At 39.8% G+C, this 14,933-nt stretch overlaps 1 pseudogene; it reads right to left on the minus strand.

Moving 5' to 3' along the window:
* The window catches only part of LOC116508340, a 35,166-nt pseudogene extending 22,231 nt beyond the window's left edge, over positions 1-12,935 (minus strand).
* Between the last annotated feature and the right edge of the window lie 1,998 nt (positions 12,936-14,933).

Below are 14,933 nucleotides of genomic sequence, written 5' to 3' on the forward strand. Positions count from 1 at the left end.
AGACTACTGCATTCCTAGTTGAAAGTGCCATTATCAACTCAAAACAGAAACACACTAACACTTCTAAGCCAAACTCATATACAGACACTTAAAATGACACAAAGCAGTAATCAAATGCTGTTGGGAAACAGATCTTAGCAGGGTGGATAAAAATCGATGATTTTTTTTTAAAAAAGCACAATTTAAAATCAAATTTTTTATTCAAATCAGATTTAAATTTAAACTTAAATCAGATTTTTTTATTTTATCAAATTTATTTTAATAAAATACTTTTGGAGTAAAGATCTATCTAAAGATAGTTTTTTATTTAATATACATTAATAATTTAATTTATTCAGCATGAAATGGAGCATAGTTATATAGCATGAGGCTGTATATTCTGCCATATTGGAGCTGTTGTTGAGTCAACAGCGGGTCAGAGGAGTTGCTGCAGGAAAGAAATGACAGTCGCCCTTTAAAAATTATGATTAAATCGAGTTGATTTAAATCAAGCCTTTTTACTAGTGATTTCAATCATGATTAAAATCCACCTTGGATCTTAGTAGTTCCTCATATGTTCAAAGTCATTCCTCCTCCAGGACTTTTTCAGGAGGTTAGGGTCAAAAATATGTTTAATCACAGCTCCTGACTTTTGTGAAGATGTAAACTGAGAGTAGAGAACAGAAGTTATTACACAAAGATTCTTCTTTGAAGACAAAGTTCTAAGTCTCAGACTTCCTTGAAGAGATGATAGCCCTCAAAAGTATTACTTTTGACACAGATAGACATCAGAAATTGACAGTTCCAGAGTCGCTGTAGCTAGAATGAAGGACTGCTGAGGGGAAAACAATTGGAAAAAACACAACTAGTAGTAATCATGACTGTATGGTTAGAAAGGGCTTACCCTTGCCAAAACAAACAGTACGACAGAAAAAGTAAAATAGGAAGCAATAGACTCCTTGGCAAGCTTTGGAAAATGCTTTTTTTGTAAGAACCAAAAAGTCTGACTCTTAGAACAAGTGAAAAGACCAATCCACTATGCAATCCATTTAGGGAAATGACTTACACCACAAATGATGTCTAGAACTTGTTCAGTCCGCATACATCTTCAGCCTGGCCCACCAACATTTGGGATTGCTGCTCCTGGCATACAACTTAATGATTATGTGAGACTATCAGTGTGGAAAAAGTTGCACAGCCTAGATTCCTGCATACTAGCTTATCAATTCCTTATGATAGTTTTAATGAATTCCGAAAGTAATCAGTTGTACATTTTGAATCATACAAATATAAGTCAACATACAACCTTTGAAATATATACTTTACATATAGATTATTTGATAAATCTATTAATATATACTTCTATCATCGTTAAAAAACCTTTTTGTGTTTAGCAAATGTGTAAACATATGTTTGGAGAGTATGAGTGGCAAAAGCTCCCACTTTCATCTTGCAGTTCAGTAAAAAGTTAGATGGGCATTTTTTCCATTCAATCTTTTTGTAAACAAGGAATCTTAAAAGCTCATATATTTTTCTGTGAATTTTGTAAGGCTAACAAAGGCATTTCCCCAATATCCCCAAGCATATTGAAACTGAACAGTAGCCATTAAAAAAATAATATATTCTTTTAAGTTCTAAAATGTAGTTCCTGTGTATCACTAACTTTAGAAATACTCTCTAGATGATCATAATTGCTTAAAGACTTACAGACTGTTGCCCTAAATTTTAAAAACAAGTCAAGTCCTTATTTAGATCAAATAAAATCAAGCCGTTAATTATAAAGGATTCATACTTAAACTAATAATCTTCAATGGCATTTTAGAGAAACATAACTACTAACACAATTTCAAACTAACAGAGTTGAAATTAAGCATTAAAGAGATTTTTAAAAATTGCAACTGATAGTAGCAAAAATGGAGTGGAGTGGTGTCAAACCTGTACAGATGATCATCCACACGTTCTTCAAAATAGATTTTTTGGGCATTGCTGGTGCCATCATCAGGTCTATAAGGTACTGAGGTTCAGACGATTTCGTTGGATTAGTTTGAACTAGTCATCACATAGCTATTGCCAGATAGTTCCCGACTAGATTTCTGCTCAGTTCCTCTTCTTTTCTTTTTCCTTCTAAGCACTTCTATAGTTCGCGAAAATCGTCATTGAGATATATTGGACTTGGACTTCTACTAAACTTCGTTTACGGTACTTTCGTGTTTCCTGACAAGAAACCCTGTGGTTCCATGTTCATATCAAGTATCTGTCATTTCTGTCATATCGAGGTCGTTTTGGCTCCCGCCCTCTATCATCCAATGCATATAAGGATTTTCTATGTAGTTCACCTTCCCTATCAGCTTCTCTTGTTTATCCTCATAGTTCATGCCATAGTCTGATTGATGGAGGAAACATCCCTATTGTGATAGTCCTCATCATGTCTCCTACTGTAAGGGCTAGCCTGATTTTCCTCACGAGAAGAATATCTCTCAAGGCTCCGACGACGTAAAGGCTTCTGCTAAATATTGGTCCATCAGCCAAATCATCCCTGATTAGAGAGATACACAAATTATAACTCATTCACAAATTTGAATAGTGTCAGTTGAACAGAAATGTTGAAAAGCAGCCTGCTTATGCATAATCATTATTTTTCCTTTCAACCTAATGCAGTCAGTTCCAAAAGTTTTACAACTTTTGCAACAGGTACATTTCCTATCACAAACCAAGGTATTTTGTTCTCAATTAAATAACTTCTAAAACAAATTAATGAACAGAGAAAGATAAAACAAGCATAACCTGCAAATCCATTCACTAAAATCTGTATTAATTCAGGTTATTTTATTGCTCTCCTCCCATCTATACCTTTATTTTCTTTAATCTATTTGGAATGTCTGTCAGCCATCAAGGCAGATTTGTCAAGAGAAGGAGAGGAAGAAATCCATTGGTGGGTGCTATTCCATCTACTGGACATAACTTACATAGCAGGGTGGGTGTTAGATCTTACATAAAGTGTGCACCAGAATATCTTGATTTTCAAAGATTGCATAAAAAGTTATTAGCAGAGAAATAAGAAATGTTACTGTTCTTTTGCCAGATATAATACTGAAATATCAGTTCATGATGAACAGCAACACTTCATTCATGTCTACCTCTTAAAGTAGTTTTATATACTTTCACTGTAAGAATGATATAGTAGTGTACATAATAGTCCTACTTGTTTGACCTGCACCATTGTTTCTCAGTTAATGGAAAAATTCATTTAATCAGTTTTTTCTCTTGTTGATTTAGAATCACCTTCCATTTAAATTAGCCCATCCTGTGCCATAACAAACCACTGAGGTTCTACCATCACATGCTAGAAGTCAGAGAATATAGATGAAAATAGCAATGACATTCTGTTATGCATTCTGCATTGATTCATCAAACACAGTGCTCCTGAGCCTGCATTTGTTGCCTGCCTGCCTTACTGAGTTAAGTTCTTCTTATCACAACTGTTCACTGACTACATTATTTGTTCACAACTTTCCTTTATAATGAACGGGGAAAAAATTCTATCACCTATATTGATCTCTCTCCCTAGTATATGTGGGGGTTTTTTTAAGTTCAAAGAGAGCCAAAGGATAAATTTTCCAGCTACTTTTCGATATATGATGGATTGGGAACTATTGGGAATTCCTACTGGCAGTTTTTAATCAAAATCCACTCATAACTGCTAAGTACGTGTTTATCTCATTTTTCTACATACTACAAAGCTACCAAACTACTTTGACACCTGTCCCACAGCAATATTGGAACATGTATATATATTCTAAGACGGGGATGGCGAACCTATGGCATGCATGCCACAGGCGGCATACGGAGCCATTTGTCAGGGCATGCTCATAGAGTCGTCTTTCGTCCTCCGTAGCCTACATGGAAGCCTCCTGAAGGTCCCTAAAGGCTCTGGAGGACTAAAAACGGCCCTACGGACAAACCAGAAGTGATGTCCAATTTGCTCATAGGGTCGTTTTTGGCCCTCCAGAGCCTTCAGGGAAGCCTCCAGAAAGTCCCTGAAGGGCTAAAATTGGTCCTATGAGCAAACTGGAAGTCCATTCCTGAATTTCCAGTTTGCCCATAGGGCCGGGTTTTTTTTTGCGCTCTGGAGGCTTCAGGGAAGCTCCTGAAGCTTCCGAGGGGACGGGGGAGGCTGTTTTCGCCCTCTCCAGGCTCCTATAAAGCTCTAAAGCCTGGGAAGGGCAAAAAAAGCATGCCAAAAATGGGAGGAGCGCTGATCATGCGCACTTGCTCATCCTAGAATGAATCTATTTGTATTTATTTATAAATTTCTACACCACTCATCTCACCTACTACATAAGTAAGTTAAATGAATGAATTTTCTTTAACTGGAATAACTATTATATATTCCACTAAAACTACAAAGATTTTTTTTTCAAATCAGCCTTTTAGGGTAACAGTTGGAAAAGGTTTGCAATTTGTATCCCTAATTGTTAACATTAAAATTCCTTTAGAATAATATAATTCAAATGGCATACAATAGAAATATCCTATTTAGTAGAATTATTTTCCTCACATGGATCATTATAGTATGCAGATGTGTTTATAAAACATCAATAGGTTTAAGAAAAGTCTATTGTCTCAACAGAATTACCCCATTGAATACCACACTGATGCATAATATGCTCAATGGATGCAATATGCTGACCATTTTGCAAAACAAACAAACTAATCAGGAACATCATGAAAGACAGCATGACTAATTCATTCATGCCTTGAACAGGAACCTATAATATTGTAATGTTGTGCTGAATACTCAGTTATAGCTTCCTTATTTTAATCTAGTTTTTCTAACTTTTTCTTAATTTTATATCTCACAAACATGTTCTAATTTTATACTTTTACAGGACCTCAACTTATGACTGCTGATTTACCAATGGGCTCGGAAAAACTGACTTTATGTCTTGTATTCACATTTACAACTCTCACACCAGCCTCATGATCATGTGATCACAATTCAGATGTCTGGCAACAGGCATTTATGTTTTAAAACCGATTGCAACCTTTTTGCCAAGTTCTGGCAAAAAACCCTGGGATTTTCACTTATTGGCTATGTGATTCAGTTAGCAACTGAGGTGATTCACTGAACAACCCCATAAAAATTATCATATATTCACTCGACCTATGACCATGAGTTGCAATAGCAGTTCCATTCCATTTGTAGTTAGAAGTCAAGGATTACCTGTATTGTATAGCTAGTCCTTAACTTAAAATGTTTAGCGACCTTTCAAAGTTACAACACTGCTTGTGACTTATTGCACTCATGACCACTGCAGCATCCCCAGGGTCATGTGATCATCTTTTGCAACCTTCTGACAAAGTCAGAGGGAAAGTCAGATTCACTTAACAACCCTGTTACTAACTTAACAACTGCAGTGATTCAATTAACATCTCTGGCAAGAAAGGTCATAAAATGGGGCAAAACTCACTTAACAACTGTCTTGCTTAGCAATATAAATTTGTGGCTCAATTGTGATAATAAGTCGAGAATTACATGCATGTTTAAAAACAACAGAAAATCAGCCCTTTTGATTTAGAAATAAAACCTTCCCCAGGGACCAGGGTTTTTCATTTTCAGCACTGAAATATGTTAAATGACAGTTCTATCTGAATGCACATCTGATTACAGATCACCAAACAGCTTTCACTGCAAATGCATCGTGTTATTCAGTGTTCAAATGGAAAGGAAATATTTTACCATTATATCACAGATTCATGCTATTCCAAACATTCTTTTTTTCTAAATATATTTTGCATATCTATAATCTTATTGCAAATAGAAATTGTTAATAGTAAAAACCATCTGCAGATGAAACACAACTCATATATTAGTTTACAAAAACAGGATGTTTGAATTCTGTTAAACTGTAATCTATTTTCTACATAAGATTTTGCACCTGTAAGTTTAGTAAACTTTAGTTCCTAAATTTTCACCAGGAAATTCTTTAAAAGAGCACTTCTGCATTTTTCTCCCCATCTTGTCAAGTTAAAAAAATGGTTTCAGTTCCACATTTGATTTTAATGCTTACTTCTTAGAGAAGAATCCACTTGATAAAAACAAGAAATTTCATAAAAATACTGTTGATTAAAGATGAAAAACAACTTCCATCAAGAAATAATTTTGCTCATTCGTCAAAATACAGAAATATTTCAAGTACATTTTAACTACTTACATAGCTGCTAATAGAGTGAATGCTGTTCACAATCTATTGTTTGTACTTGGAAAATTATGAAATGAATTATATAAAATAAAACAAATCAAATAAATTAATATTTATTTATTAAATAAAAATTATTTTCATTTTTGGAAAATTAAAAATATAACCTAACAGCAGCCCAGTGCCTTATTTGCACAACTTCCTACAGAAAAGACAAAGATAAGTTGGGAGTGGTAAGGAGCATCCTGTAAGACGGTGGGTCTCAACCTTCCTAATGCCGCGACCCTTAATACAGTTCCTCATATTGTGGTGACCCCCAACCATAAAATTATTTTATGTTTTCCATATTTTTTCAAAAATATGTGTTTTCCGGTAGTCTTAGGCGACCCCTATGAAAGGGTTGTTCGACCCCCAAAGGGGTCCCAACCCACAAGTTGAGAACTGCTGCTGTAAGAGGAAACATGAAGCATCTTTACCATTTTGCTTTTGAGTAAATTGATATCTTAAACTATCATCCAAAAAGGTTAAATCATGGCATAAACTGAACCAAAGTTTATTAAAACTGAGAGTTTTGTTACTCATCCAGTTAAAATGAAAATTTGGGTAGGCAGAGAGTCAGAGAGTTGTTGGAATGAACCAAGTCTTGCCATAGAGACTGCAGGGTATTTCTCCCCAAAATGAAAAGCAACGTACAAATGAAAACACAATCATCCAGCATAGATTTAGGCATTTGCCTAAGGTTCGCCTGGGGCATTTGCCCAGGTTCGCCTGGTGCGCCAGTTGCGACCCTACCTGAACCGGGAGGCTCTCACAACAGTCACTTGGGCCCTTGTGACCTCTAGGCTGGAATACTGCAACATGCTCTACATGGGGCTGCCCTTGAAGAGCATCCGGCGACTTCTGCTAGTCCAGAATGCGGCCGCGCGAGTGATTGTGGGTGCACCACGGTTCGCCAACATAACACCTATCCTCCGTGAGCTGCGCTGGCTACCTGTTGATCTCCGGGTGCGCTTCAAGGTGCTACTTACCACCCATAAAGCCTCCATGGTAGTGATCTGAGTACTTGAGAGACCGCCTCCTGCCAATTACCTCCTTACGACCTATTAGATCACACAGATTAGGCCTCCTCCGAGTTCCATCCGCCAGTCAGTGTCGACTGGCAACTACGCGGAGGAGACCATTTTCAGTAGTAGCTCCGACCCTTTGGAACAATCTCCCCGTGGAGATTCGTACCCTCACCACCGTCCAGACCTTCCGCACAGCCCTTAAGACCTGGCTATCCCGTCAGGCCTGGGGATAAAGTGTAATTCGTCCCCACCTGAATGATGAATGAATGTTGTGTTCTACTTTTACTTATGTATTGTTTTATGTCTCACTGTCTTGTATTCCCCTCCTCATAAATTGTAAGCCGCCCTGAGTCCCCTCAGGGAAAAGGGCGGCCTATAAATAATAAACCATAAACCATAAACCCATCTCCCACAATAACTATTTTGCTTGAGCATTCTTAATATACTATTAAACTTCCAAATATACCCATCAACCCAAAAATATACATTGTATGTGACTAATAACCCATTCCACATATTTAATATGACTGAGGTATTACCCATACAAGAACATTAAATATAAACATTAAATGTGAATATATATTATTATACCACAGAATGTTTGCTTTCATCTTTAATTAATGTACAGAAAAGAGACAAATCTATCCTTAATGAAAATCCAAATACTGATATTATACCGAAAATGTTATTTTCTTTTGAACTTTGTCAAACAACTGATTATACTACACATGTATTCTTTTATTAAATTCTTTTTAAATGTACTGAAGTTTATTGAAATACTACATTACTGTATTATTAACACTACTACTTTTGTAATGGTATATGAATGAGTTGTCATATTCATTTTGAAATTGAGAAATATTCATTTTGGAATTATGAAATATCAGTCTGAGAAAGTACACTAAATACTCTCTCCAAGATCTAGAATTCTCAATACAGCTTGGCCAATGTTATTTTTCATTACGTCTTATAAGATTGTGGTATTTTATATCAAGGATGGATGTGAGAAACAAGCCTTTAAAAAACCTACCTATCCATATCACTCAGGCTGTCAACTGGTGAGCCCAGTCTATCGCATAACCTCTTTCTCTCAGGTGTATCAATACCATAACGATCATTGCCAACAGTGATCCGCAAATTCTGTTCCACTGAAGATTCAGAGTGTTGACTTCTAGAACGCCGACCAGGAGAACGTGAGCGCTGACCCGGAGAACGTGAGCGTCGATCCGGGGAACGTGAGCGTCGATCCGGGGAACGTGAGCGTCGACCCGGGGAACGTGAGTGCCGACCCGGGGAACGTGAGTGCCGACCTGGGGAATATCTCTGTAATTGAAGAAAAATATGATTCCATTACATTGGCTATGCTATCAAAAAAATAATCAAAACATAACGAGAGGTTTTATATTGGAGTACATAATATTATTGTGATTCAGTATGGAACCAAGCTATCTATACATACATACATCAATACCGTATTTCCTCGAAAATATGACATGTCCTGGAAGCTGCTGGAAGCAGGGAAGAGGCCGGTCGGGCCAGCCACCGAGTTTTCCAGGAGCCAGGGCAGAGTCTCTTCCGACAGTGGCTGCTCTGGGAGTGCGCTTCCCACTCTATGGTTCTGCCCCAGCTGCCGGAAGACTCTCTGCCCCGGCTGCCAGAAAACTTTACAACAGGCGGCTGGCTCAACTGGCCTCTTCCCCGCTTTCAGCAGCTTCCATCCAGGGATTTGGAAGCCATCCTCAGTGCTGGGATGGTGGCAGCAACCCTGGCAGGGGAGCTTGGCCCAAGCTGTGGCTTTTATGTGGGTGCTGGTGGCGGGCACCAGCAGCATCGGCTGTGAGCTAAAGGACCTGGTGCTCACCGGCTTCACCCACATTGATGTGGGGAGAACTGGGAGATGCACAAGCGGCGGAGGGGGTGACAGGCACTTGTGCGGCTTGGCGCCTTTGGGATACCGCTCAGCACTCTGCCCAGCTGAAGGGGGGTGTTGTCTGTTGAGTGGGCACCACATGGCAAGAGGTGCCAGGTGGCTGCTCTCTTGCAAGAGAGCTCCTGAAGAGCCTGGCACAGGGACAGGAGGACGCAGACACAGCCTCAGGCGCCAACAGCTGGCAAGTGACTGTGTTGCACTGTTGCAGTAGCGCAACACAGCAGCCATGGTGACCACGCTTTCTGCCTCCTGCACCTCCAAAGTAATGAGCCCCCCCCCCCTCCAAAATAAGGCCAAGTCCTTATTTTGGGGGGTCAAAAGAAAATAAAACCCTGTCCATTTAAAAAGCAGTATACACACCAAGCTTGTATTATCTATGGAATAAATGCACAAGTTGTCCTCAACTTACAACCATAATTGAGCCCCAAATTTCTGTTGCAATAGTCCTGACCATAGACCACACCTATGACCAAGGCGGGGTCAGCAGTGGCAATCCTCACTGCCTGGAACAGGCTGAAAATGGGGCATACGGAGGCCGAAAATGGGGTAGTTTTTTTTTTGTTTTCCTCCCCAAAAGCTAGGTGTGTTTTATAGTCCAGAATGTGTTATAGTCCAAAAAATAGGTGTCTTATAGTCCAGAACATCTTATAGTCCTAAAAATAAGGAATATGCAGGAAAAACACATATTGAATATGAAATGAATGAAAAGTATACATTATTCCTATGGTTTAGCTACAAAATAATCCCCTAGGTATTTTCTGTAATTATATCTGCCTAATGTAAATTTTTTAAACTATTTTCAAGGAAGCTTAATTAGTCTCATGTACTGAGTACCTAGGGGTGCAGTGACTCAGCGGTTAAAGCCCGCTTGAAGACCCCAGTGCTGTGTGAGGGATGAACTCCTGCTACTGGCCACAACTCCTGCCCACCTAACATTTCAAAAGCATGCAAATGCGAGTAGATAAATAGGTACTACTTTGGTTAGAAGGTAACAGCATTCCATGCACCTCAGCATACAGTCATGTTGGGCACATGACCATGTAAAATGTCTTCAGACAATGCAGGCTCCTGAGCTAAGAAACAGAGATGTGCACTACTCCCTAGAGTAAAGGGAAACCTTTATCTTTACTGAGATACTAATTTATAAATTGAGTTGTGCAATATGGTAATTTAGTAATAGAAGCAAAATCTAAAAGTACATTCAGCAGAAGAATATAGTAAAACCCAAAATGAAAAAACTGTGGTGGATGTAGTTGAAGGAAGTTCACAATTAACAAGGTAGTGACAGAAAAAAGTGCACATTGATTCAAAAATATTCATTAATCTATCTTAGCTTATCACTAACCTTAGTATGATTTCATAAATATGACTACTTCAATACATTTGTGTAATGTACCATCATAATCAGGATTACAAATCTAGGTGTTAAACTCCTTAATATTACTGAAAATAGATTTATGCCACTTCTCGTGTAGCTAGAATGTTATTTTAACTCCTGAGCTAGATATGGAATCTCTAAATTTTTCATTCCTGCCTTTAAAACATTCCATTTGTTCTAGAACATAGCTATACAGAAATACTGTAAATACATAAAATCTTATCTGGATTCTTGTATTATGCTGAGTTATATGATTGGTTCAGCATGTGCTGTATAATCAGGACTGTAGTTGTAAATGACATTTGATGCCTTAATGTATATTGTTACCTGAAATCAATTGTGATTTACATTACATCAGTTTGGATGGGTGAGCTCTTAGTACAATGATTAAATCAATAACTTGATTGATTTAATACAAAGAGAAATTCCATTGAATTCATCTGACACTTTGGACTTTAAGCAAAATTCTTTCATTTGGTTAAAAGACTCATAATAGCACTCAATAGATCCCAATAGTAAGTAGGAGATTCATTATTCTCTGGGATCTTTCTTGTAAGATCTCAACAATTACTTTTATGTAATTCAGATCTATATACTATAGAAATGAGAGCCAGTGTGGTGTAGTGGTTAAGGCATCTCACTAGAAATTGGGGGATTGAATTCTAGGCCTGCCTTAGTCACAAAGCCAGCTAGGTGACCTTGAGTCAGTTATACAAGAAACTTGCTTTTAATTAACATTTATGATTGCACTATATGTCCAATTTTTTTACTTTAAAAAATACCAAAGATTTTGAGTTCAGAAATACCAAGTAGCAGTAACTTTGTTGCTTGTATCCTTAAGATTTATATTGATATTGATTGTTTCCTTGTTGCTTATTTGTACCCTATAACTATCATTAAGTGTTGTACCTTATGATTCTTGATGAATGCATCTTATCTTTTTATGTACACTGAGAGCATATGCACCAAAGACAATTCCTTGTGTGTTCAATCACACTTGGCCAATAAAGAATTCTATTCTATTCAACAATACTGAACAGGATAAGCAAGTAACCCAAAGGGAAACAAAAATTACATAATCATAATTGTAGAAATTACTTGTCTGGTGAAATACTTGTAAAAGAACTGCCCTTTTAGGTGCCTTCATACAACACACTTGCATCGCCAAATGTTAGTAATTGCCCAAATTCGCATTAACAACTCCGCACAAACCACAACGACTCGATGAAAACGGTAAGGCACAAATAAAAGGCGGCACATTTTTTGGGCTCAGCAGCCCGGCGCCAACTTTGGTAACGTGTGATTGAATTTTGCTACTTGGCAACTGGCGGCCGCTTTTTCCGTGTTTCCATAGGGACCCCTTTTCCACCTTTGCTTTTCAAGGTGTGCCGTGGCGAAATTAACTTTCCCACAGGCCACCTTGTCGCCGTTGCTCAGCCCAAACAGAACCAAAGACACGGGATATCGATGAGTCTTGGCGGGAGGAAAGCGGGTTTCCTGGGACATAAAGAGAAACATGGATGTTCTGTGGAGGCGAACGCTTGCGGGCCCTGAAGGCGAACCGGTAAAGGAACCGTTACCACAGGACACGGGGAGCCGAGGCCGAGGCCGCTCTTCGGCCAATTCCCCTCGGAGTTCTCCGACTTCGCGCCCCCCCCCACTCCTAACGGAGAGCGTACCCTGCTACTGCGACGGGGGGATGGCGAGCGACGCGAAGAGCGTCCGGCGGACGGCGAGCGGTGGTGGCGGCGGCCCCGTGGAGACGGAGAACGGGAGCGGCGCGGGCTACGGCCTCGACTTGACCCGCTTGTCGGAGTGGTGGAGGCACCGGACCGGGAACATCGGGAGCCTGAGCTGCTGTTCTCTTTGGGCCTGCTGGAGGAGATCATGCTCGAGCGGCTGCAACCGGGACGGTACATCCTGCAGAGGCACCAGCGGCGGCATAAAAAGGCTCCCGAGGCCTCTCGCCCCTCTCGCGTTCGCCCCTTTTTTTATCCCCCTCTCTCTCTCTTGACCACCCCGCGAGGAACGCGCATGCGCACTGGGAGCCCAAGGTCCGGAAGCTTTCTGCGTGCATCTTTTCAAGATGGCGGGAAAAGAGCGCGAGTCGCGTGAAGGAGGCGCCGCGAGATCTGCAACTCGAACGCGCGGCGGGTAGAAGAGGGAGGAAGGGTAGCAATCTCACCTGCCTTGTGCGATGATGGGGATGCTCGCCACTCTGTTCCTCTGAAAAGGGGGCTCTGTAGAAAGTCGTAAACCCTCGTGACATCTTAAAAGGCCGACGCATTTACTCAAGCGGTGTTTCAGTCCGCAAAAACCGTATCGCAACTGGGGATAGCGCTTAGTTGCACTTAAGTTGGGGTAAATTCTGCAGGCATGCACTTTCCACTTGAAACTCACCAAATTTGTTTCTCGATACTATCACCTGTAAATCGGCCTCAACTCTGCAAGTATCCACAGAAATAGTTTTGCAGAATTCAACTGCATAACGAATGTTAATTCTGTTGGTCTGCAATAAAATTTTTAAATTTACTGTATTCCATGTGACAGACTTTAAGATTTGACGGTACTGTCCTGTAACAAAATTTCCAACCAGCAATTGAAAAACTTTAGAGTGGGCAATTTTATTTATCAAGGCCCTCTATATGGTATACAAAGAGCTCTTGCACAGCTGCCTCAAATTGCTTTCTCTAAGGCTATAATGGCTGGAGCTGAAACTGAATTCAGACATTGCTGTCCAAAATACCATCCACTCCAGCTAGGGCAATTATCACTAGAAGAGAGCTGAGGGTTGAACTGTGCAATCTTTAGTGCACTCGTGAGGTTGGTGGTTTTCTTGAAGACGGTTCATTACCAAACTAGATAATATCTTTAGTGCTAGTAGTAGTACGGGATGAGGTTTGCTCTCATTTGATATTTTAGTGCAGATGTAGGAAGTTAGCACCCACCCCTCTCCTAGGAAAATGAGATATTTTAGGAAATATTAAAAGGGGAGAATATTTCCCCTAAAAGGAGGCAGAAACTCAGCCCCTCAGCTTTGTCACTGGGCTATTAAGGCCTGGGCCGGCCTATTCTACATAACAAAGATCTACCTCCTTCATGCAGAGCCATAATAGGAATCACAAAGCCTTTCATTACATCATCACCCAGCAAGAGGCAACCAAGCTTGGGACTCAGAACAGCCTACAGAGTTCCCCCTGCATGACAACCAATCAGAATACAAGCTCAATTCAAAGCCCAACAGAAGCTATAAATCTCTCTCCATCTCCATCCCCCCACTCTCTCTCTCATGTGTCTTTTTGCAGGATCTCAAACCATATGGTCCTGCCCACCACCATTAAACCATCTTTTCAAGCACTCTCCATGTTTCCAGTGTCTCTCCCCATTTGGAACTGAACCCAGATGGACATTTCTTCCAACACAGTGGCCCCCAACCTTTTGGCTACCAAGGACCAGTTCCATGGAGAAAGATTTTTCCATGGACCGGAGAGGGTTTTGCATGCTGCCTGCATCCCGTAGATGGAGCATCACCTGCTTGTGCAGCCTGGATTCTGGCATGCCACAAACAGTTGCCAGTCCATGGAGAAGGCATTGGGAATCCCTGTTCTAGTGACTTGCCCTGGCCATTATGGTAATTATACTGGACAGTCAGTGGTTACCAAAACCCTCCAATCAATAGTTTCCCTTGCTTCTTTATACCTCCTATCCATGCTGGGATAGCAAGAATTCTGACCACACATAATTTCCAGTGATAGGCTTTTTGTGTGACACCCTCCTACTTTTTCTCATATTTGGCATATTCCTGTTTAGGGTATCTAGAAGTGGATTGATGAAGAACAATAACACCACTAGTATACCTATCATCTTGTCTTTTGGCTAGAAGACAACACTGATGGAACTCTTTGAATGTTTACCCAGTAAAAGGGGAAAAAATCATCTGTGAACATGGTTAAAAAAAGGAGAAAAGTCTAATGGTTCACTGGATCTTTTCTGATCAGCTATCATTTGCTCTAATAAATTGTATTCTGATTGCAAGTGCAGATAGGAATTAGTGAACTGTACTTCATTTATCAAAAAGAAATTGTATAGAATCAGTTTGGTATAGTGGTTAGGGCACTAGGTTAGAAATTGAGAGACTCTAAGTTCTATTGCCTTTTGGGTATGAAAGCTGCTGGGTGACTTTAGGCCAGTTACTTTCATTCATTCAGCTCTAACAACATAATAGTTGTTATGAGGAAAACCGGATGAAGGAAGAATATTAGGTATGTTCGCTACCTTAAGTGGCTAATTTCAACATGTATTACAATAAATTAGGAGTATGGCTCACAAGGTTAGGGATGTTGGGCTAACAGCAGGCTGATGTTTGAGACCCAGTTGCT

This window comes from Thamnophis elegans, chromosome 4 (genome assembly GCF_009769535.1).
Source record: "Thamnophis elegans isolate rThaEle1 chromosome 4, rThaEle1.pri, whole genome shotgun sequence".
NCBI classification, from domain to species: domain Eukaryota; kingdom Metazoa; phylum Chordata; class Lepidosauria; order Squamata; family Colubridae; genus Thamnophis; species Thamnophis elegans.